Source organism: Tachysurus vachellii, chromosome 6 (assembly GCF_030014155.1).
Source record: "Tachysurus vachellii isolate PV-2020 chromosome 6, HZAU_Pvac_v1, whole genome shotgun sequence".
NCBI classification, from domain to species: Eukaryota; Metazoa; Chordata; class Actinopteri; order Siluriformes; family Bagridae; genus Tachysurus; species Tachysurus vachellii.
Genome location: NC_083465.1, coordinates 23181373 through 23206163, shown reverse-complemented (window position 1 = coordinate 23206163; position 24791 = coordinate 23181373). Strand labels below are relative to the sequence as shown.

Sequence of the window (24791 nt, the reverse complement as noted above, 5' to 3'; positions counted from 1 at the left end):
GTCTGATTTCGAATTGCCTTCAACGAGGTGAGTGCAAGTGTCATTGTAAAGGGAAGTGACCACCTTCCATCCTTCTTTCTCTTTCCCTCTTTCTCTTTCCCTCTCTCTCTCGATGTGCTCCGGGCTCTCTCATTGCCTCTATGCCTTCACAGGATCCCATTTCCCCCAGTGAGCAACTCCACCAGATGCCCAAATCAGTCACAGATTGGCAGAAGAAGAGCAGACTGAGGGAAAGTGAGAAAGAGTGAGACAGAGAGAAGGAATGGTGAAGAAAGAAAAAAAACTGGCATTCTTAATGAATAGCATTTGGCCATCCACACCTTGCTTGACTCGGCCCCAGTTCCCTTCATCCGCACGGCCTCATGAGCTTTGATCACGGCTTCAATTTGTAAATGTTACCAATGACCTTTATCCCTTTTTATTTCCCTCGTTCACGCCATCTTTCTTTTCTCCTGCCCCGGTTTGCCCACACTCTGGCCTCGGGCCGTCGAATCACTTTCAAAGTGCTGATTCTCATCTGAAGTCTGCTGCTGTTATTAAGTAAAGGAGTCAGCATATGTCCCTGCCAATGTCGTTCATAATCTGTGATTGCCTTGCTTTGGGAATTCGATAGCACTGGGTTTTAGTCAAATGGCATGTCAGTCTTTCCAACTTTTCCAGACATTATTTTTTTTCATATTATTTTTTTTTTAAAAAAGGAGAAGCTTCAAGTGCTCGAGTTATAAATAGCCTCCAAACCTTAGAGGTAAAATAACCCTCATTATAAGCGAAGCAGCTCAGTGGATCTATCTGTCAACTGGTCTGTCATTATTCTCTTCTTCTATTCCAGTTATTTTATCAAATGTGATTTTTGTAATAGAGAAAATGATCTTCTTCTTCTTTGGGAACTGGTTTTATCTGTCATCCGTGTATGTGTGGTGATCGAGATTATTGATATTAGTGTAATTAGGACACAGGGAGAACACTAGCCATGTTGAGGATCTTCTCTGCCGCTTTTCCTGTGTTCCACATCACAAAAGGTCGATAACAGGAATATTACCATCATCCTTCGACACTTCCAATAGAGAAATTCCTGAGTAATCGTTTGAGCAGGCGGCAGTGATTTGACTTGATTACCCCTTCCTGCTTATCCCCATTTTGATATTCTTTCATGAATTTATTTCCAAGTGCTGACACATTATCCAGATGTTGTCATTTTGATATTGAGTTTAGCTCATGTTTGAGTTTAACATAATTTTTTTATTGCAAATTTCAGTCCATTTCTAATATAATTTCTAACAGTGATTTTTTACAAAAGAAAAAAGGGACCATTTTACAATCCTTATATTATTTGGTGTTCATGCCATGCTTGTAGTCTAGAAATGTTCCTAAAATGCTAGTTTCTAAGTAATTTTACTGAACACTCTCATAATCAGTTCATAAAAGCAACCAGATTGTGTGAGCAGGGAATTTAACCTGGTGTTCTCTTGCACAGGAGTCTTACATCGTCGAGTGCTGAAAGAGAAGCAGAGACACAGGTTTGTACAGGCCCTTATCGCCATCTGACCTCCGACCTTGGCCATATTCCAGCCCTGACAGCAGAGCACACTTTTCAACAGCAGAGCTGCCTGTGAATTTTACTACAGCCTTTGAAGAAGAAAGAATGCAAACTTTAAAAAAAAAATTAAATCTGTGTTATGAATTTGGATTTGTAGTTGATTCTTTTATATTGAAAATAAGTAAGATTTTCTGTTACCGTTATATATGAGTGTTCCATTTACCTGTTCCATGATCTTTGAAATTCCCTCTACAGTTATTAATCGGAGCTTGTGAAACAAGATATTTCTGTTGAATTTAAAAGATAATTAGTTTTAAAGTTGTATAATATATCCACATAAACACCTGTATGACTTTACAGGTAGATGTTGCTTCTTGCATTACAAAATTGCATATAAAGCTCTGGAACATTTGGGTAAAAGATTCATTATTGTTTCCACTGAAATACACCAGTGCATTGATTTTTCAAAAGGAAAAGGTATGTGTTGATTTAATTTCCATCTAATTCAATATGCAACCAATAAATTGCTCTAAAAAATAATAAAACATGACAATTTAAGATTAAAATGGGTAATTACATCGCTAAGCATTATCCACATCAGTCTCTCTAGTGCCCTGAAGTACATGGCATGACAGAACAAACTGGGGCCTCATTGTCGCTCTTGACTTTATACTCTCACAACAATTTTGCAAAGTTTGGTCTATTGGTTAAATTTTATATTCCTTTGTTTATCATATAAGCATTACAACACTGTCTGGTGCATAAGCAGTGGTATCTGGTAACTAATACCTTCATCAAAGCATTACATTCTGTCACATCTTGACTTTGTTTTACCGCAGAAAACAATCGTGGCTGCCGCAAACTCCAACTCTCAGCAACCACCAGCACTCCCTCTCTCACTGTCACCAGCCTTCTGATTACGTGTTCAATTATGTATGTTTGCCCGTTCATAACTAATCACTATCTGGTGATTTTGGTTGATTCACTGTGCCCGTTTTTAATTGTTTCTAATTTTTTGCATGCCTCACAGCTTCCAGGTCTGAGGTTTGGTCCTAAGTGAGGTTTATATCTCCTCCCTGTTCATCATCATATAGCAGTTATCTCTCACCTTCCAAAAACATGCTGGAGAATAGATTGTGTGAATAGTTTAAATGTAGATTAAAGGCATATCGGGGCCACGGTGGCTTAGTGGTTAGCACATTCGCCTCACACCTCCAGGGTTGGGGGTTCGATTCCCGCCTCCGCCTTGTGTGTGCGCCTTTAATGTATTCAATGTTAGAGATTTAAGCACTTATGTACGTCGCTCTGGATAAGGGCGTCTGCCAAATGCTGTAAATGTAAATGTAAATGTAAATGTGTGTGGAGTTTGCATGTTCTCCCCGTGCCTCGGGGGTTTCCTCCGGGTACTCCGGTTTCCTCCCCCGGTCCAAAGACATGCATGGTAGTTTGATTGGCATCTCTGGAAAATTGTCCGTAGTGTGTGATTGCGTGAGTGAATGAGTGTGTGTGTGTGTGCCCTGCGATGGGTTGGCACTCCGTCCAGGGTGTATCCTGCCTTGATGCCCGATGACGCCTGAGATAGGCACAGGCTCCCTGTGACCCGAGGTAGTTCGGATAAGCAGTAGAAAATGAATGAATGAATGATAAAGGCGTATCTCTTCAGCCAGGCATATGCATAATACATACCATAATAATAATAATAATAATCATTTAGTGCTGGTTAATATTATGAACAGCAGCTACGCTAATTCCTCTCCACTTGCTTCTCTTTTTCTGCCCATTCCCACATAGAGATTTTACCTTCTCCGCTTGTGTTCTGCTTCATGAAGATTTCAGACCTTCAATGTGAATCCTGAGGCACCGAGATGTACCAGCTTTAGTTAGATTTATCTTCATGAGGATTTCAGTTAAAGAAAAGATGCCAACTCCATGTGGTCTTTGAAGACAACAACCTCATCATCAATACACAATTGTCGGACTGTATATTTATAATCACACCATCCAGTGTCACCGAAATGAGGATGAGGATCCCTTCGAGTCTGGTTCCTCTCAAGGTTTTTTCCACTTCCATCAAAGGGAGTTTTTCTTTTCTTTGCCACAGTCACCTCAGGCTTGTTCATTGGGGATAAATACAAACACATTTAAATATGAGTCTAATACTAATCTTGAACTTTAGTGTAATATCAATCTTTGTATAATAAACTCTTTGCAGTATATTTCCTATGTTCTGTAAAGCTACTTTGAGACAATGTCCATTGTTAAAAGCCCTATATGAATAAATTTGAATTGAATTGAATTAAATTTTCTCTAAGTGCAGGTGTTGCCTTACTATGGACTGGCATGCCATCCATGGTGACCCTGATCAGAAAAAACTGATCCTCATCAGCATAAAATCATAAAAAGAGACAATTAAACCCATCATTATATATATATATATATATATGTATATATATATATATATATATATATATATATATATATACATATATATATATATATATATATATATATATATATATGTATGAGTACAACAATCCAGTGGGGTGTCAGATCCGAGGCTAATATTTTCTTTAAAGCACTTAGAAGTATGATGTTTTTCTGTCATTGTTTATGAGTGCTTATTTAAAATTTTTGGACTGGACAAACCTGACTTTACACTAGAATTGAGATGTTTACTGCATAGTGATTTACTCTAAACTTAATGTTTTTTTCATGTTAAACAATATCCAGAAAAGTTTATATAATATTATAATTTTTTTTTTACATTTTCCTTCTATGACACACAGTTCAGACTAAACTATATTCTTATTCAATGAAAGACTGAAGCCATAAGCACATTTAGAGATGTGCTTCTCTGCAATATTGATCATGTCTCACAGTGGGGCTGAGTGGGGCTGGCAGCTTGAAAGCTTTTGCAGCATTGGTAGCTAAAAACACCTTGTGGGCTCCTTAAGGTGAAATTCATTTCTCTTTCCTTCTTTTCTTTCTCTTTTCCCCTAAGCACTCTGTATCCCACATATAACACTGCATCAAAAACTCAATTAAACTAAAGGGGGCTATCTAATATTTATCTAGTACACTTCTTTACTCATAGCTTAAACTACCAGACAATAAACTCAACAAGCTGCGTCTGCTGGCTGCCATCGTTACTGAGAATTTGTGAGAAAGCTCTTTTTTTTTGAGGCATCATGTATAGTGCATCTACCTTTGAGTGTTTGTTTTTGCTGTTAAATATGATGGATGCCTGCAAGACTCACATTCCACTGAGGGCTCAGTGTGGCAATGGCATGAATAGTTTAGCGCATTCTTTATTGACACCTCACTTTCTCTCTATGTTTCTGCTTTCCTCCTTTTTTATTCATCTGTTGTGTCATCTTTAGCCTGAAATTCCGCCTTTGTCCAATAAATGTTGCAGAGAGAAGAGGAGAGTAATTGGTTGGTTTAATGAGCAATAATTCATAGCTCACTCTGCACCCTGTCAGATAGGGAGATGGGCCTTGTCGCTATTCTGCCTCAGGCAGCAAAGCCAGTCTCATTAAAAGTGTATTAAGTTCACAGACACACACACACACACACACACACACACACACTTGAGTCCCATGAACATGGTGCAGTCATTCATGAGCTTCTCGCACTAACAGAAACTTTCCCCATAGAAGAATGACTCTATACTTGGTGTAAATGTGAGGATGAGTTTTATTACTCTGATTAGCTCTACACAAAAGTACTAGACATTAATTCCTATACCAATTTAGTGCTGTGCAATATTCTTACTTTGTACAGGAGTATGTTTTAGTCCAATTAGTACTAAACAGCATTCTTACTTCCTATAGGAGTGTGTTTTAGTCCTAAACAATGTTCTTAATTGCAGTGAGAATGTGTGTGTTAGTCTGATTAGTGCTACACAACATTCTTGCTTCTAGTGGGAGCATCAAAGTGTATGTTAGTTTGATTACTAAATATTATACGTACTTCACCATGGGAGCATGTCCATATAGCACTATACAATATTCCTACTTCCAGCATGAGTGTCGAGCATTATCTCTATGGGATAGAATTTTCTACCTTTCTAGTTTCTTTGTAATCTGATCAGAAACCCCACAAGACCCCACAGCACAAAACTGCTATGCTTATCTGAATCGGAATTTTGTGTGTTCAACCAGGACTGTGGTATGAACTGCTTCTGGTGCAGACCTCTATATACAGTAGGTGTATGTACAAAAGAACAATAACTTATTTTACTTGAGGAATAGAGTCATCAGTAGCCTGATATTTTGACCAAGATCCTGGTGGCTTCATTGGGTTTCTTAAAATATGCTAGCATTTATGTTTGTTTATGTGGCCATTTAATTATCATGTAACCCCTGATATCAGACAAAATTCAGATTATTACTGTGGGTTTCTGAGCGCACACACACACACACACACACACACACACACACACACACATGCACAAGCACAAACACACGCACAAACACACGCACAAACACACACAATCTCTCTCTCTCTCTCTCTCTCTCTCTCTCTCTCTCTCTCTCTCTCTCTCTCTCTCTCAGAGAGATGATGCAGTGATGCATGCAGTGGGCAGTTTGATGATGTGAGAGGAAAAGACAGGCCAAAGCAGTAAAGCTCTTGAGTCATGCAAAATGCAACATACATTCTGCTCCATGAAAGTCTTCTAAAGCCATACAAGGCACACTATTCTCTCACTCAATCTCTTACTCTTTTAATCTTTCTTGACCCCCTCTCAATATTTTATTCTCTTCATCTTGCTCTTTCACACTCAGTAACATAATAAGTTAAAATTAGGTCACTTGAGTAGTGAATTCATTACAAAAATAATGTACGGCAAAACAACATGACACAAAGAATTGGTGTTCATTTTCACTTTTTGTTCATGTTCACTTTTGCCCATATTTTCTGTTCATATGGCCACACTACCTACTCCTACACTTCCTATAACAATGTGTTAACAGTATCGATTTGTTAGCTTACGCATAACCACATGTTAGATTCAAAACCAAATATCACTATATGGATTATCCATCACAATAAAACCAGTCATGGACATGAACCTTTAGGCTGTGATGTTTCTTACAATGCACTACCATAAAAACTACACAAATGCTGATGTGCTGAACTACACAAACTACATTTTGATGTACAATTTAGACAAGTGGTTTCTCAATGTTGAGCCCCAAGACCCAAAGGAGTAGCTTAGCCAGGTTGTGTGTATGATTTTATTTCAGTGCTTCACATCCCAAAAACTATTACCATTGCATAGAGGTTTTCTAGTTATTAAACCATAATAACCATTAAACCTCTAAACCATAAAACTGTGAGGCAAATGTGCTAACCACTAAGCCACTGTTCCCTGTCTGTGGAATTTTATTTTACTGTAGTTTACTGACCTAGAAACACAATTGGTTTGGAGTATTCCAAGTACACAAAACCTGGCAGTTACACCCTTCTTCATCTTGAACCACTGGCTCAAGTCCACCAAACTAACTATTAAAGCATAACCTGATACATGGAGTCAAAAAGTCCATGCTGATCCCCAAAGTCTGAGTAAACCTCACCAGTTGATACCACAGTATGTGATAAGACTAACCCTTGGTGATCATGGAACAAACTGCACAACATATTAACCCCTTGAACTCTGTGGACAAATGGGTGACAAATTAAACTGAAAACATGTGGTGAGCGACTGTTCATGCTGACAGACTGATCACATATGTGCTGACATTCTCAGTAACATGAAGTGATTGTTGCTGGCTTTGCTTTGATTTTGCAGTAATGCACAAATGTCATGTTCACTGAGAGTGCACTTTTGACCAAAGTTTTAGATACTGAACATTTAAATTATTGTGAATTGAACATTCTTTGGGGCTGGGGGGTGGCTTAGTGGTTAGCATGTTTGCCTCACACCTCCAGGGTTGGGGGTTTGATTCCCGCCTCCGCCTTGTGTGTGTGGACTTTGCATGTTCTCCCCGTGCCTCGGGGGTTTCCTCCGGGTACTCTAGTTTCCTCCCCCGGTCCAAAGTCATGCATGGTAGGTTGATTGGCATCTCTGGAAAAATTGTCCTGAGTGTGTGATTGCGTGAGTGAATGTGTGTGTGTGTGTGTGCCCTGCTATGGGTTGGCACTCCGTCCAGGGTGTATCCTGCCTTGATGCCAAGTGACGCCTGAGATAGGCACAGGCTCCCTGTGACCCGAGAATAGTTCAGATAAGCAGCAGAAAATGAATGAATGAATGAATGAATGAATGAATGAATGATAATTCTTAGGTAGTTCACATTGGGCATCTTTGCTGAAGTCCGAATCTGTGATTGTTCAGCATGCCCTCATAGCACTGGTCTTGGTTACTGAAGTCTAGTGAAACCTGGTCCATTTGCGTTTTTCATACACCATCACAAAAGTGCATAGAAACACAACACAACTCACCAGTATGGAATACATTACTCTGCCACTCACATCCAAGTACACATCCATTTTTTTTATGTCATATGGCAGACGCCCTTATTCAGACCGACTTACATTTTTATCTCATTTATACAACTGAAGAGTTGAGGGTTAAGGTCCTTGCTTGAGGGCCCAGCAGTGGCAGCTCAGTGACCCTTGGTGAACCTGGGATTTTAACTGACACAACTGACCGATCAATAGCCCAACCTCATAACCACTCCATGTATAAAAGTAATGATGTCATTGTCTTAATCACATGTGCAGATTACCTCCTCCTACAGGTAGTCTAGGGTGAACTTCTTGTTCCACATGACAGCTTTCCCATTAATGATTTTTTATGTGAACCTGCTCTGTTTCAGACTAAACTGCCAGTGTGAAAGCCCTCATACCTCTGTACCTCAATCAAGCATTTAGTTGGCACTAAAAATATTAAAGACATACTAAAGTAGTGTCTCTTTGTCTCTTTGTCTCTCTCTCTCTCTCTCTCTCTCTCTCTCTGACACTCTCCCCTCCAGCCTTCTCCACTCTTCCACTTGGTACTTGTGCTCTCAGAAGTATCCGGTGGAGTGTGTTTGTGCCTCTGAAGGTGTTTAAGGATATGCCCAGAGTGTGTGGTAATGGATCACATTATTAATTCAGGAAGAGAGAGAAAGAGAGATTGGGGTGTTGTGGCTCTATAGTTAGGACTGCACATTGGACACACTTTGGGATATCCATGATCTCTATTGTATATTTTGGTCAACTGATTGCACTGAATAATGCATGGCTAAAAGCTTTGTATTTCTTCAATAATGCTCCCATCTTTCTGTTGTTGTTCTTGTTGAAAGACTGTACTTGCTAGAATCATTCCCTAGAAGTCCCTGAATACCAACACCTGAATACAGCTGTGTTGCATGCAGTCGTTCATGCATCTTTGTGTGCTTACTCTACATCTGGATATCTTTATTTGTAGAAGTGCATACTTTGCAAAATCAAGATACAACCGATCTGTTTAAAATTTTAGAGGTGCATACTGTACAAAGAGCTGCATTTTTATTTAAAATTTCTTTTCTTACTTATTTACTTGCCTCAGCTGAGTAGAATGCTTGGGATGTAGTCAATGTGGAACTTAATAAGCAGTCAAAATAGCTTGAATTGGAGAAGAATGGTGTACTTGTTTTCTTGTTAAGGTCATGGACCAGGATCTAATTCAATAAGCTGTCTGTTTTCAAATCTACCATTTTTATAACATTAACAAAGGTTAAGCTCCTAATTGAGCTCGTGTTGAGCTACACAATAAATCCTGAGCCATTGCATTACTTGGCACAACTCAGCCTGTTGACATCTCTGTTGCTCCTTAGAAATTAAGTTGATACTACACAAACTTTAGGTTTCATGGATACCAACTGGCTGAATTTTCTGGGATCTAGGTGGCTGATAATTATATCTTTTATTTAACCGATTGTTTAATCACATAATGGGAGAGACTGTGTGATAGAGGAAAATCTGTTTTGGGGTGAAATGGAGTAACTGTTACTCACAACCTAGATGTGCTGTTGTTTTTACTTTTTATAGCCATTACTGTAATTTGTTTCACTCTGACTGGATCTTGCCATGCATTCAAGTTATTACTGCAACATCCATGTCTGTGGGTGAAGCTTTCTGATGCATGGAGCAAATGGAGCTATGGAGCAAACCCTGGCTAAATGTGGGGACACAATAGCATAGCAGTTAGTCCCAAGGTTGGGGGTTAACTCCTGCCTCCAGCCTGTGTGTGTGGAGCTTGCATGGTCTCCCCATGCTTTTGGAGTTTCCTCCTGGAACTGTTTTTTTCTCCAGTCCTAAGGAATATGTTGTAGTCTGACTGGCATAAGGATAATTTTACAGAATAAAAATGGATGGATAAATGCTAATGAGAAAGTTTTTATTTATAGAACACAAGGTAAACACAAGAAATAGGAAATGCGTGATCAGGCTAAGTAAAGAAATGTATAAAGGGACTAAAAAAAGAAACATAAGAAAAAGGAAAGTTTTTTTAAATAGGTGTGTAAATGAATGCACATTAAATCCAAAATCTGGCATTTTTTTACTATCTATATTATAATCCTTGATAGGAATATTATGTATATTTTAATAATTTGTAAATGCTTAAAATGAAGCACTGTACACTAAATGTTAGTTGCAGATTTGTTTGAAAGAGCTAAATAAATGTGTTCGATAGAAATAAATTCCATCAGTTAGCTTTATATAATTCTCATTTGCAATACCGTTATATTTTATCTCACTGCACATGGGTTTCTGTCCGCATTTGGCACGGCGTATTCAGTCCGGAGTCTGCGGCACTCTGATGACATCACGGCTGGATTTGAGTGTCTCAAGTGCCATGGGGGAGCAGATTAGTCTTAACTCTCCACTCGGTACAGAACCATTTAACAGACCACTTCTCCTCACACCTCATCAATATTTCAGCTGCTCAATCTATATTCATCACGGAACATGCTCCGTCCGACCGGCTGTGCCCTTGTGCTTTTATTTATTCATCTTATTTATTTATTTCCTCCCACCATCATGGCATACCGACAAGCTGCAGTTATTCCCCACCATTAGAGGAACCTTAAAGCAGTGCTGAATGAAAGATGCCTTTGGGCCACAACAGCCTGCTGTGATACAAAGTGACAGGCAGAAGTGGAGCGGCCACTGGAGTGAAGTGGGATGCTCTAAATCTGTCACTATACTTACTGACAGATACATTTATAAAGCTGGTACTAGGTTGGATAGGGATAATCGCCAGGATTTGCTGTTTTTGCCTTTTCACGGTGTGTCTGCATCCCTAGGTACATTTCAGTATGGACATTTTATTTTAACAAGCTATTAACCTTTAAAAGCCAACAAATACATTTTCTTATATGCACTTATGCAATCAGCAAGAAATTAAGTGAAGAAATAAACCAGTGCCCATTTTAGACTTTTAAAAAATCGGATATTCCCACACTTTAGCTACTAACTGCTCTGTCACTGTGCTGCTCTGTCTTATCTGATTTCAGAGTGGCCCTAAACCTGATTTAGCAAAACGACTTGGCACATTCACATCTGCATTTCCAAACAATTAATGATCTAATAATGACAGTCAGCTGTGACATGTTAAAGTCAAATATGGGCCAATTGTGAGCAGCTGTATTTAGCGTTTGGGCCAGCAGCCGAAATCTGGGCCAAAATGGCTTGAGCCAAAAGTATATTAATTGTAAGTTGCATCGTGCCAATATCTTTCTTCAGAGCCTGATGGAGTTGTGATGATATTCTAGCAGACAGATTAAGATGAGTTAATTGGCATCCAACCATAGTAGCTGAGCTTCAATCATTGCTTTGTACTCCTTGAAGAAAAGCTCAAATGTAGACCACCCGCTTTGATTTGTGTCTCTGGATTCACTCTCATCCGCAAAGGGCCACAAAACCAAGTCTCACAATTATTTGTGCATTTGTTTTCATCTTTGATCTGAATATTATGTAGAACTGTGTGGTAGATCACTTTATACATTTTATACCTGTTAATTTTAATCATTGTGGTCAGCTTTGCCGCACACACATATTTGTTTTCTTACATTATTTCTACATCAGCACTCAATAAAGTGTGTGTGTGTGTGGGTGTGTGTTCACATATCAGTGTGAAATTATTTAAGACACCCTGTGTATTCAACAAATATAAACAATATGATAATTTTTCAATTGTGGCAGAAATCTGGTACTTTTTATTCACATGAGACTTGATTATTAGCAGCAGTAAAATATTATATCAATATAATAATATAGAATAACTCTTATTATGCCTTAAGTGGTCATTTCTTTATTTATATTTTCACAATTGCCTTGATTATTCACAATAAAATATTCAAACCCTTGAACAAACACTCTTATTTACTCAAACACTTGAATGGATAAGATTCACGTTCCCTTGTAAGTTCCTGGAAAAACCACGTTGTCAAATGAACCCATGTAAAATCAAGCAAAATGTAAACTGGAGTCTTTTGGAAACTTTGCACAAATATACAGTAGGGTTATGGATTACATTTGCTGCCTTTATGTGCTATCGAAATATTAATAAAAATGAATTTCTTGCTGCATATATATGACTCCTCAAGGAAATTCATATCAGCAGCCATTTTATGTTGTACAATTTTACACTGTGAAAAAACTTGAATTTAACCAAATATACATTATCATCAGCAAGCAAGAGTAATATGTGTTATGTCAAAAAAAGAAAAAGGTGTCGTTGGTGTCGATGTTTGAAGTTCTTTCTGACACAATCCTATTAGCCTTTTAAATATCCAGAACCAATTCTACATTCCAGATTAATCTGCCTTATCCTAATAAAATGACATGAATTATCCTACTTCCCGCTTCTGTAGCTGTAATTATGAGTATGTCGCGCATGTCACTCCTCAGTTTGTATGTTTTCACACTGCCATACCTGAGAGCTGAGGTCCTTAGTCATGTAGTGGAGCATGATAGAGACAGCAGTCTACCACTGAACACACTCCTCTGCCTGGTGAATATGCTGTGCAGACGGTGGTGAGTGTTGTCTAGGATGTAGAGCAGTCTGTCAAGGATCTGCTGTCTGCTACTGTCACCAGTGAGTCCAGCTCTGTTCCAACCACAGAGCCAGTCGTCCTCTCCAGTCTGTCCAGTCCAGTCGCAGTGCCGCATCTCTCTTTCTGCAGCTTCCTCCCAGGCAAACCAGAGCATAGAAAAGGACACTGGTGACCACAGATTGTATATTATATATCCTGTTAGGTTTGCATGTACATGGATGCATAGATATAATATAAATGTGATATTATTTGGTGAATTACCTACAGTAGTTACTAGTCTAAGGTATGAAGACTTTAATTTATTTGATCACATATACAGTACATTACAGCACAGTGGAATTCTTTGGGTCAGACATGATACAGCAACCGTGGAGCAGTGAGGGTTAAGGTCCTCGCTCAACAGTGGAAGATTGGCAGTGTTAGGGCTTGAACCCCAATCCGCCAATCAACAACCCAAAGCCTTAACCGCATGAGACACCACAGCCCATGTTATGATATGGACTTTAAAATGATATAATCTTATAGCTTTAAACCAACAAGTGAAACAATCTAGTAACTGTACGTATAAAAAGGATAATGACTAGAATTTTGTGTGCTTGTAAATGTATATTTCAATCTGTGAGATTTGGTTTCACACCAATTCACACCTTAAGACCCTGCTATCCGTTTCGTATTACGTCGTATGTGTAAATCACAGAAATGTTTAAAGTTCACACCGTTTAAGCGGTGAAGTTTTACAGATGAGTGGAGAAATCTTGAAGTGTAAGACAAAGACTAACTGAGATATTCGACCTGGATAATGTTCACAGTGGGGGAATTTCATTTCAATAGGAGACGTTATGTTAAATGCCCCTTTAATATGAGGTTATAAACATTTATAGGTTTGCAGTTTATATGAACCACATTATAGGTATACTTATTGTTTTAACACTTAAATGACATCAGATACTAGGTTAGATACACACACACATACACTTCTAAGCACTCATGCTGTGTTAATGTGAGCGATAAAGAGCTACTAAAAGCAGATTATTGATCAATTAACAGAAGGGAGAAAGGGAGATGGAGGAAACAGCAGAAGGATAAGAGGGCATGGACTGAAAGGTCAGAGGACTGAGAGAATGAAAGGGAAAGTTATAAAAGAGAAAGACAAATTACTACAAACAGAACAAAGACAAACTACAGAATACACACAAAACATATCACACATATCAGAGATGCTTCTCAGCTTCCTGTGGTGATGTTATATGTGAGGAATAAAACACAGGACGTTTTTCTTTTATAGGGAAATTATCAGCCATGATGCAACCTGATGCAAGTCAAGTCAAGTCAAGTAGCTTTTATTGTAATTTCAACCGTATATAGCTGTTGCAGTACACAGTGAATTGAGACGTTTCTGCAGGATCATGGTGCTACATAAAACAGAGACAGAGCTAAGGACTTAGGTAAGTTAGTCCTAGCCACATAACTTGCATCTGTGCAACCTGATGCAAACAGTGCAGGACAAAAGACAATGCAAACAAACAATACATAATAAAAAGTTCTATAGTACATATGCAGAAATACTGGAATGAACACTTAATATAATCGCATATAGTTATATGAGGTATTGTAAAGTATTGTGCAAAATAGCAGTCCACAGAAATGTGAAAGACAACATGTGCAAAGTGCAAAAACTGCATGTAAACAGTTTGATATGGTGGTTGTTGTGTCTTTATTAATATAAAGAAACCCTTATTTTGGCACACACTCGTCTTCATCATACAGTTACAGCTATATATATATACACACATCAGGAACATACCAACTACACAGAAACTCAGATCTGGAAACAATTCACTGCATATAGTACAGCGGTGCTGTGCACATGTGCGTGTTTGCGTCACTTTTACCACCGAAAGGTAATTATTTTATTATTAGAGCACACACTGAAATGTTTTATACCTTTTATAACATAACAATTTGACCCAAACCTTTTTTTTTTTACTTCTCAACTCAAGTCAAGAAGCTTTATATTGTCATTTCAACCATAAGTAGCTGATGCAGTACAGTGAAATGTAACTCCATTTCTCCAGGACCATGGTGCTATATAAAATCTAGACAACAGTGCGAAACAAAAGTCAATGCAGACAGACAATACAAAACATACTTTCTACTGAGCAACACAATGTACATTAGATCTATTTCTAGGTCAAATTTCTAGTACATTCATAAGGGCAGTTAGGGGAAGTCATGGTCTAATGGTTAGAGAGTTTGACTCCTAACCCTAAAGTTGTGGGTTCGAGTCTCGGGCCGGCAATACCACGACTGAGGTGCCCTTAAGCAAGGCACCGAACCCCCCAACTGCTCCCCGGGCGCCGCAGCATAAATGGCTGCCCACTGCTCCGGGTGTGTGTTCACGGTGTGTGTGTGTTCACTTCTGTGTGTGTGCACTTTGGAAGGGTTAAATGCAGAAAGCGAATTCTGAATATGGGTCACCAAACTTAGCTATATGTCACGTCACAGATCAGTCATTCCCTCACAAAAGCGAAAGTCCTCTGTCCTGAAAACTTACTTCTTGCTAATTAACACCGGAGACTCCATCCATAAATGCTAAATAAACATTTCCTTACAAAATGTTTCAACAAATGAACAATTATAAATTTCTTCTTTGACAACTGATTTGTTTAATCCTTAGCGTAGTCTTAGATTTTAAAAGTGACTATGCCACCATATAGAATAAGATCTGATTCAACAATTAATCAATTTAAATCTTGCCTCAAGACTCAGTTGTTCTGCTTGATATATGAATATATCTAACCCTTGTTTTTTATTTCTATTCCTACATAATCATTTAAATAAATAGATTTAGACTTTGTATATTTTATTATCTCTTATTGTCTCTAGCAGTCATTTGCTGTTATGTACCTGTGATGTACCTTTATAATCTAAATACCTTTCATCTGGTCTGCACATTGTTCAGCTTTGGCTGTTCAAAATGTGCTCTAAAAATAAATGGAATTAAATTGAATTCCCTGTCAAAGAGTTGTTACTATAGAAAAGATGTATGTTTTTGACCAAGATTATTAGCATAAATCTGAAAAAGATTCAAAACCTCTGACCAATTAGAATTGAAACGTCCACAGCACTGAGGAACTAGATTTGTAAAGTTTGTCGCGACAAACTTTGATGTTGGCTTTGACGATGCAAGTATTCACAAAGGCTGGTGCTTTTTGGAGGCGAGTGGACATAAGGGTCAGTGTTACTTTTGGAAGCAAGTAGACAGAAAGCTAGGGTGCCAAAATATTTGGAGATAAGTGGAGACGAGCATGTGATGTCATCTGAATACTCTTGAGGAGTTCTCCTCATTGTGCTGAGTGTTTTGGTATGTCACAATTCCATGTTGTGCTAATTTTTAATTTTCACATGACATCACGTGACATAACGTGACGTCACGTGACGTCACGTGACATCATCAGAATACCTGTGAGGAAGTTCCCCTCATTGTTCTGAGTGTTTTGATATGTCACATGACCATGTTGTAAAAAGTTTTTTGATTTTGCATATTTTGGGGGCGGGGCTGCGGCACAACCAAAAGGCCAGTCGGTACACCAATTTAAAACTTTGTTCAGAGTATCATAGTTCAAAATGTTGCCGAGTTATAAACCTCCAAAGTTTATAATGGGAGTCTGAGGGAAAAAAGGCCATTTTGAGACCCGGTACCGGACGTACCGGTACTCGGATCACTTAGAAAAGTAATAGCAACAAACTTCAGACCAGGGTCTACAACATATACGAATTTGGTGCATGTGGCTCGAAATCCCTAGGAGGAGTTACAATTAATATATTTTTGTCTAAGATTAAATAGGAAAACAGAATGTTGGCTTCTACAAAGCCAACAGAATAATATCAGATATTCACTCGGTGATCTTGCTTTGTCAATAGACAACCATTAAGTATGAACAACTAGGTGTCTTTTGTTCTCATCCCATCCCACAAAAATGAACTCCCTTGCTGTTCATGCCCAGATATGTTTCATCCGTCTCTTGTATTACCCCATACAGATACACACACACACACACGATATATATATACTGATACCCTGGTTGCTCTAATTCATTCCCCATTAGTCTCAGGTTTCAGCACCCTCATGTCTGGATCATTGATTTAGTCTTTTCTGTCACAAAGTTTTAAATGGCCAGTGGACATCAGCAGTGTGATGGGTCAGAGTACAAACTGTGTGTGTGTATGTGTGTATCTGTGTTTGTGTGAGCGCTCAATGGAGGCTTGAAGTTTCATATTTTACTATGAGAAGCTTGCTGAATCAGGCTGACCTGAAAGCTGTTGTGTAGGCATGGTGAGCTAGACACGCTCTCATCAATTCTTCATGCCCATCAACCACTTTTCATGAAAGTGCTGTATATGCCTGGTGTATTTTTTGTAAAACTCACACACACACATGCACAATCTCTCTCATATACACTGCTCCTTTCTCGCTTGTTCGTTTCAGTCCCTTGCCTAGAGGCTCCTTGTTGTCCCTTAACCCCCATTCAATTTCCTTAAGCACCATGCCTTGCCGTGACCACAGAAGTCGACTAAATTAGTGGATCAATAAGCTATCTGAAACTCTTTAGGGGGTATTGAGAAGGCATGTTCTCTTCTCCAGTTGCTCTTCCTAACGAATAGGATGTTGTTGCCGTTGTAATGTGCTGTGTCATGGAGTTCTTATTACAAATGTCCCTCTGGACTGCTGGCCACTTCAGGGATGTGTGTGATCTCACATACACACTCACACACATGATGATATCATATCATTTCATTTGGTTTAGTACAGTATATGGAATGCATGATTTTGGTGGAGCGTTTACAGCTGCATTTTACAATGCCACATGCTTAGATTAATTTTCTGTCACTTTTCTGTCCCTCATGGAAAAATCATCTGCGTTTCACATGATATGCCCTGAAATTGCACACATGAGTTCGATATCATGTGATCACATGAAAAAAACTGTGAGAAAATCACACATGCAAAATAAACCCACATGGCCTACAGTACATGTGAAAAGAAATGGATTTTGTGTGAAATCACATGTGGAAATAAAACATGCACACAGCATTTAAAACACAGTACATGCGAAATAGACTAATGACAATTTAAACGTGTAAATTTTACATGCAAATCAGGCGATTATTCAGTAAAACAAACAAATAAAAAGATTAGTTAAAGTTACAGTATACATTAGCCTGAACTCTATTGACAGACAAAATCAAATAGATTTTAAACTGAACATCATTGAGACAGTTCAAACCAATTAAAATGTAATTTTTAGGTATGATGTATAAGTTCACAAATAGGAAATGATGCTTTTTTGTGTCTTTTAGGAAAGCTGTGTCCTCTCACTCTCCCGAAATACTGACATCTGGGGCGCTTCGCTTTGGCCATTAATGATCTTGCCCTGAGGCTAAAGTAGCATCCTCCCTACTTTAGACCCCAAATGTCCTCTGTTTACACACATATGCATGCTGCGCAAGTTTTCTCACTCCTCAGGCGTTTCAGATAATAGAAGTCAATTTGATGTTAGGAAACAAAGCGAATCCAGCTATCATCCTTCCACAAGCAACGTTTTACGCAGATTTTTTAGCTTATAATAACTAGTTATATAATAACTAGTTATATAAACAGTGGAAACACTGACCACTGATTAAATACCAGTAATAATTTATTTATCATTTTTTAATAATGTACAAGGTCTTTATGTCTGACTAGAATTATTTTGTTATGTTTTCAAAGACATTCTTTATGTGAAAAATGATTTACCTGCTGTTTGGAAAGTTTTATATTTATGTTATTTTGTAAGAAAAGCCCATAGAAAAAACACTTTGACTTTAAATATATTTATAAACAAATTCCATTTATGGTGTGTTTTTCCTTAATAAATTCAATGTTGGCAAATTGATGTGGTGTAAGAGGAATAAACAATTGGAAAATAATTAACCTTGAGGTGATGACATTGGTGACATCACACCACCCTGTTAGTGATCATTTTACTTTAATGGCACAACCCAGAGTCTTTTCTTTCTTATTTGACGTATAGTTTGGCAATTTATGTCAATAAATGGCATTAAACATTGTGACTAGAATTTGGGGCTTTTTTGACACATTTGTCAAAAAGGTATCATCTTCTTTGACACATTTTCTATCTGTATTTTGAAGAGTTTACCTTCATTTCATTTCTTGTATTAACAGGAATTTAGTTTACAGGAACATTAATGACTCTGCACTTTCACTTCACATCTCTGATTCAATAATTGTTCATATTTTTTATTTTTCAGTTCTTTATCTTCAGCTTTTTCTGGCTGTGCGTGTGAGTAACAACAACCTCTGAGAAAGGTCAAGAGGTCAAACTAATGGATGGCCCCCAGCTTCATGGGCCCCTATTTAATCATGCAGAACAATTCTCTCTTTCTCTCTCTCTCTCTCTCTCTCTCTCTTTCTCAGTCTCAGTAGCCCAATTTGAACAGATGTACTTGCGCGCACACACACACACACACACACACACACACACACACACACACACACACACACACACACAGCGGAGTCTTCTTGACCCAAAACTGTGATTAATGATGTCAAGCTTATCCAAAGGAGAATCTCTGTCCACACTCCACCTCACTTAGTGTGTAAGCACTGTGTGTGTGTGTGTGTGTGTGTGTGTGTCTGTGTAGTATTCAGATTTGTAGCTCAGTGAGCAGGACTCAGTAATAAGGTTTGACAAGGTGTGAGGTGGAGAACAAGTTGTTTCATCTGAGTTTCTAACAGAGATAACTCTTCAAAATACAGTTAATTTACTGTAATAACTGATAATAACTTTAAAATCATAGAAAAATGTGTCAAAGAAGATGATACTTTTTTGACAAATGTGTCAAAAAAGCCCCAAATTCTAGTCACAATTTTTTAATGCCATTTATTGACATAAATTGCGAAAGTTCTGCAATTTAAAAAAAAAAAAAAAAAAGATTCTACATTTGCAGCTCAACAAGGTTATTTTTTGGTACTTTATAGTTATTTCATGTTGTATAAATTCAGAGATAAATGAAAAGTAAAATAAATAAATAAATAAATACATAAATAAATAAATAAAATATTTGATTTTCTATTAGTCTGTAATTAGAGTTTTTGAGTTCTTAAATGGCTAAATTAAATGAAAAGTTTTATTATTATTATTATTTTTCTAAATGTCTTTATAATTTTTAAATCTGAAGTGGTTCCTGTTCAAGTGGTTGAACTGTAAATCAGTTTGCTAATAAATAAATAAATAAATAAATAAATAAATAAATACATGTATATATTATAATATATATTTATTAAGAAATACATTAGAACATATAACACATGTTTCTGTGCAAGCACATAAACATTTCTTACACATCTGCTAGCTGACCTTCAGTCCCCAGTTACTCCGGAAAGTTCAGTTTATTAAGAACGTTGCATGTAGCTAGCTGATGTCATTAATATTTCATGCTAATGTTATCTGATGTTAGCCACAATTTTAGCTTTTTACTGTGCTGAAGATTTTCTAATGTGCTAAACGGTAATCACAGTGAATACAGTAAACCTTCACCGTGCCATACAGACAGTATTTACTCTCAGTGAGCAGAAGCAGCTAAATGTTTTTTTCTTCTTTTGGTTTCCAAACTACTGCTGTATAGAAGTGTAAAGAGAAAGTGGACATTGAGTGGTTAAGGCTGTATTCATCATTGGTTATATTTCATTCGTCCTGGATGATGATTGGCTGCCAGATATAATAAAAATCTTCTAAAAACTATGAACTAAGTTTTTCTGTAATTTTTAAGTTTTTTGTTATTTGAATATTACACCAGAACATAACAAAATACAAAAATAACACCACAGTGGTATAGAGTATCCCCCAGTAATGAAGTATAAGTGATTTTCAACCAAAATGCCAGATAGAATACTGTAATCCCGAGGTCATGAATTGTGTTATTTCTTATATTATTGGCTGCGGTTTCTGCAATCAGGGTTTGGCCTACGAGACTCATTACTCAGTGGTTTGGAGATTCATTGCCGGAGCTCCAGCTTTAGTCACTAATATATTTAATGATGTAATAATCCCTGGCTCAATGGTTTATGGATTACTGTACTGTCCCCGAAACAACACTGAACACCTAGCATCTTCTCTGAAGCCACGTCTGATTTATGACTGGATAATTGTCAATAAGCAGTTAGCCCCAACCCTCCCTGGATCAGCTGTCAATCATGCAGACAGCATGTCTGCCTCCAAGGCTCGTGGGTAATACGGGCCGCCGTCGCCAGGCATTCGCAAGCCGAGCCCTTCGAAACTCGAGAGTCTCTGGTGGCTGGCGGGAGGCCACTTTAGGAGATGCTATCTCCAGCACCCAAACACCCTGGCGCATTCGCTCACACACCCTCGCACACACGCAGTCACACTCATGCATGTGCTTATTCACACAGACGTATTTGAGTTCTGGAAAAATGACACGTTCGGTTACGCTTTTTTTCTATAATTGAAAACTGGACACGTTGCGATCATGTAATTTTTTCCAGTGTGTGTTTTTTCTTTCGAGTCCTTCTGTTTTTCATAATAAATAAGTCTACAGTTCAGACACAGTTTCAACTTTATCTGTATGTTGGGTGTGTTTGAAAAGCCCCTAGCTGAAAAACCAATGTTCATAACTGAGTAATTGAAAGCATGCTCATAAAAATGTCCGTCAATTTATCAGTATTGGATGGTGATGAGTGAGTCTTAGGTTGGTCAGAATCTAGAGTCACTGGTTGAGCAACAGAGTGTGACGCATGAAACCTGAAACTGTCATTTATTCTTTGACTAACAGTGCAATCAATCAATTTGGCGGTATAAGGACATCACTACAGCTCCTTGAGTCATTGATACCCATAGACTAGTACATATGGCATGTTTATGTTGTGGTCTCTTTGATCAGTTTCTGTTTCTAATGGATTTTTCTGGACCTTTCAGTGTCTCTTGTCCAGCGTGGGTGTGTGTTGGTGTGGTGCACAGTGCTGCGAGAGGCCGCAGGGTCATTTGAACCTTGTGGTTTGGAGCAAAGTGCAGGGTGACAGAAGGTGTTCTCTCTGTTTTCAAACGTCGCTCTCTTGCCGAGACAGGAAGTCTGCTGTCCCCCCCCACACACACGTAGACACACACACTACACCGCACCATTAACAGATCGCATGCATTAATGGGATGTACTGCAGAGATAGATGGAAGCTTGGGAGAAATCCAATATGGAGGCTCAGCAACGAGTCCTTGACCACAGCACCAAAATCAAAATCTCTGTCTCACACAGTCTAAACGGTCCGAAACTCAATCTGGGAGGTGTGTATACGACATCACTGTAATCTGGCTCTTTAGGATATAGATTAGTAAAGTTTCTATTGATCATGCACATAAAGATCCATGATTCTCAATACAAGGCCTATAAAGAATTCAGACGTGCAATTTAGTAAAAATCATCATCCTCATTATCCAAATTCTTATATTAAATTCTAACAGTTATTCACCTGTTTGACTGATAATTTGGATCCAAACCTCAGTATCTCACATGACAAGTAGCCTATAAACACTGTTACCTCAATCGAATGACAGCTTGGCCGTTGACAGTTCATTAATATAAAGCTCTATAATTCAGTATACACATAAAGTACATCATCATTTTCAACAAAAAATATATGTTGACAAGATTCTATGCCAATGGCCTCGGTATAATACTTTTTTTTACAATTAAAAGATTTCAGAACATCTGAATTAGATGATCAGGGACATAAATCTTCCCAGATCCAAAAGTAATAAAAAAATCTTTTATTGACAAATGCATAGTGTACAAGGATAAATGAATTACATAAATTCCTCTCACATAAGGAATGAAAGATACACAATACGATGATCTAAACTTACAAAAAATAAGTTCTTAACAGTTGCGCTATTTTGTAAGTGTCACTGAAATAAACACTTACAAAAATATGTACAGTGTGTGTTGTGTTTATATACATTTTAAATTCATGTGTGTGTATGAATACGTGCCAGTATGTGAGTGATCTCAGGAGGAAAGAGGAAAGAAGGTGTTGATTTATGAATTTCATTGGCCTCAGGAAAGAAACGGTTCAGGTGTCAGTTTGTCGTAAGTTTTACGGCTCTAAGTTCTGGTCTCTGGAAGAATGGAAACATAGAAATGCCATTATTTATAATTATATTTTGTCCAATCAGTCTAGTTATATCGTTCCCCCATCGTTACTGCAGATTTGCGATGCTTCAATTTAAAAACATTTCTTTTAATCATGAACTGCATGTGCTGAAAAGTGTCAAAAGTAAGCTCTAGGTACTATTTTTATTACTATTACATAACAAATGAATAAATCTATTGCTCCTATTTACTGGTATAAAAATTGATTAATATTAAAAAGTTTTTTTTTTTTCAAATATCTTTTCTATGTGATTCAACTGACTACGTACCATCATATATTCTAATAAAACCTATTTACTTTTTGATACTTTATGGCACTTCATAATAAAAATGAAGGTCGGTATGAATACATTTTTATTTACACTTGATTTGTGTGAAAAGTTTTTAAGTTATTTGATGCGCATCATGATTTGATAGGAATTTCATGATTGTAGGGAGAATGTTGAGTGAGAAGTTGGAGATTATTCATTTAAAGAATGTTGGAAGAATTTAGTGATAATAGTAGATATAGTAAAAGTAAGTAAGATTGTAATATGCTTCTAATAGGTTTCTAGAGATACAGAATAATTTAGACACCAGTGGTTCAAGCCACATGCTTAATAGCACTATTAGTGTAATTCTGAGCAATTGATAAACCACAAAATAGATAAATCATAAATAATCTTAACCAAAGAGCAGCTGAAGGCATTTGTGTGTTTTGGTGATTTTCTTAATGGCTATGTACTGCAGCCCAGAATTTAAATTGATTACACCAGTTAAATTGATTATTTCCATGTCCGTGTAAACACCATACATAATCTTTCCGCTGTGTCTTTATTCCATAGTGGATCTGATTTTCCATATGTTGTTGAACACCTTTGAAGTAAATAATCAGTAATTAAATAGTAAATACAAATATAAAAAAATGAAATTAACTCTTTTTTGAACTTTGTAAATCTACGTTTATATAATTATCCAAACATTTTAAAACACTTCATACTATTTAGAGTTTTTTTTAAATATTTGAGGTTATATATTTCCCAGCTTCACCACAGTCTTTTTTTCTTATTTCCTTGGATAAAATGAAGATTTCCATATCACATGTACTGAAGAACTCAAAGCTTTGCTATTTAGCTAGTGATAAATGCACACTAAATAATAAATCTCACAATAGTGTCAAGCTGTTAAAGTCCACAAGCTGTTAATGCACAACTTTGATGCACCTCTGATACAGTAGGTGGTTTGTTAAACACGAGAAATGTCACGCTGCCAAGCAAAGGCTGGACCGTTTTCACAATGTCTCCTGCATGTTTACTACTCACAGCTGTAGGAATTCATTTAGATCACGGATTTGTAAATGTTAGGACATAACAAATCAACCTGAGTGACAGAAGATGCCTTCCTGATGCTCTTCGTTCTGTCTGCACGGGCCGTCAGTTGCTCCGGAGAAAGCGTCTGCTGGATGTAAATTTAAACTCCATCTAATGTTATATGGCCCATGTTATTTTTAAATAGATTTGAATGCAGAATGATTTCCAATAGTCCAAATTATAACTGAAAAAATTACTGTTACAGTCTCTGTCCTTACAGCAATTGTTTCACAAGTGAGCATATGTCTAATATCCAATAATCCCTTATTGTATCAAGAAACGCGCAAATCCCTGTATATCCAAACTGAGTCACCTCCATGACTGTTGTGTCAACTCTTTTAAAATGCTTAAAATAACCAGTGTGCTGATACTAAAGTTTAGGTTTTTAATTTATATTTATTTGGAAAAACTAATAAGCTCTGTTTTTAACGGGGAAAAAGTGTACAGTTTTCAATAAAACCATTTTACTAGATAAACCCTATTGTGCAACTGGATTTCTTGTATGAAAATGTGTAAGAACAGAACTTGTTTTTTTCTACTTGACTGAGTGTAATGTTTGTACAAACTTTACTTCATCACTCTGTTAGATCTGCACTCTTAACATTTCTGGTGTTAATGTACAGCCATTGAGGTGACACATCTGCTTCAATAATTATT

General features: G+C 37.5%; 1 protein-coding gene across 1 annotated transcript in view; it reads left to right on the top strand.

The window, feature by feature from the left end:
- Positions 1 to 24791, top strand: part of LOC132847582 (GTPase IMAP family member 9) — a 166259-nt gene that overhangs the window by 54143 nt on the left and 87325 nt on the right. The gene's annotated exons all lie outside the window — the stretch shown is intronic.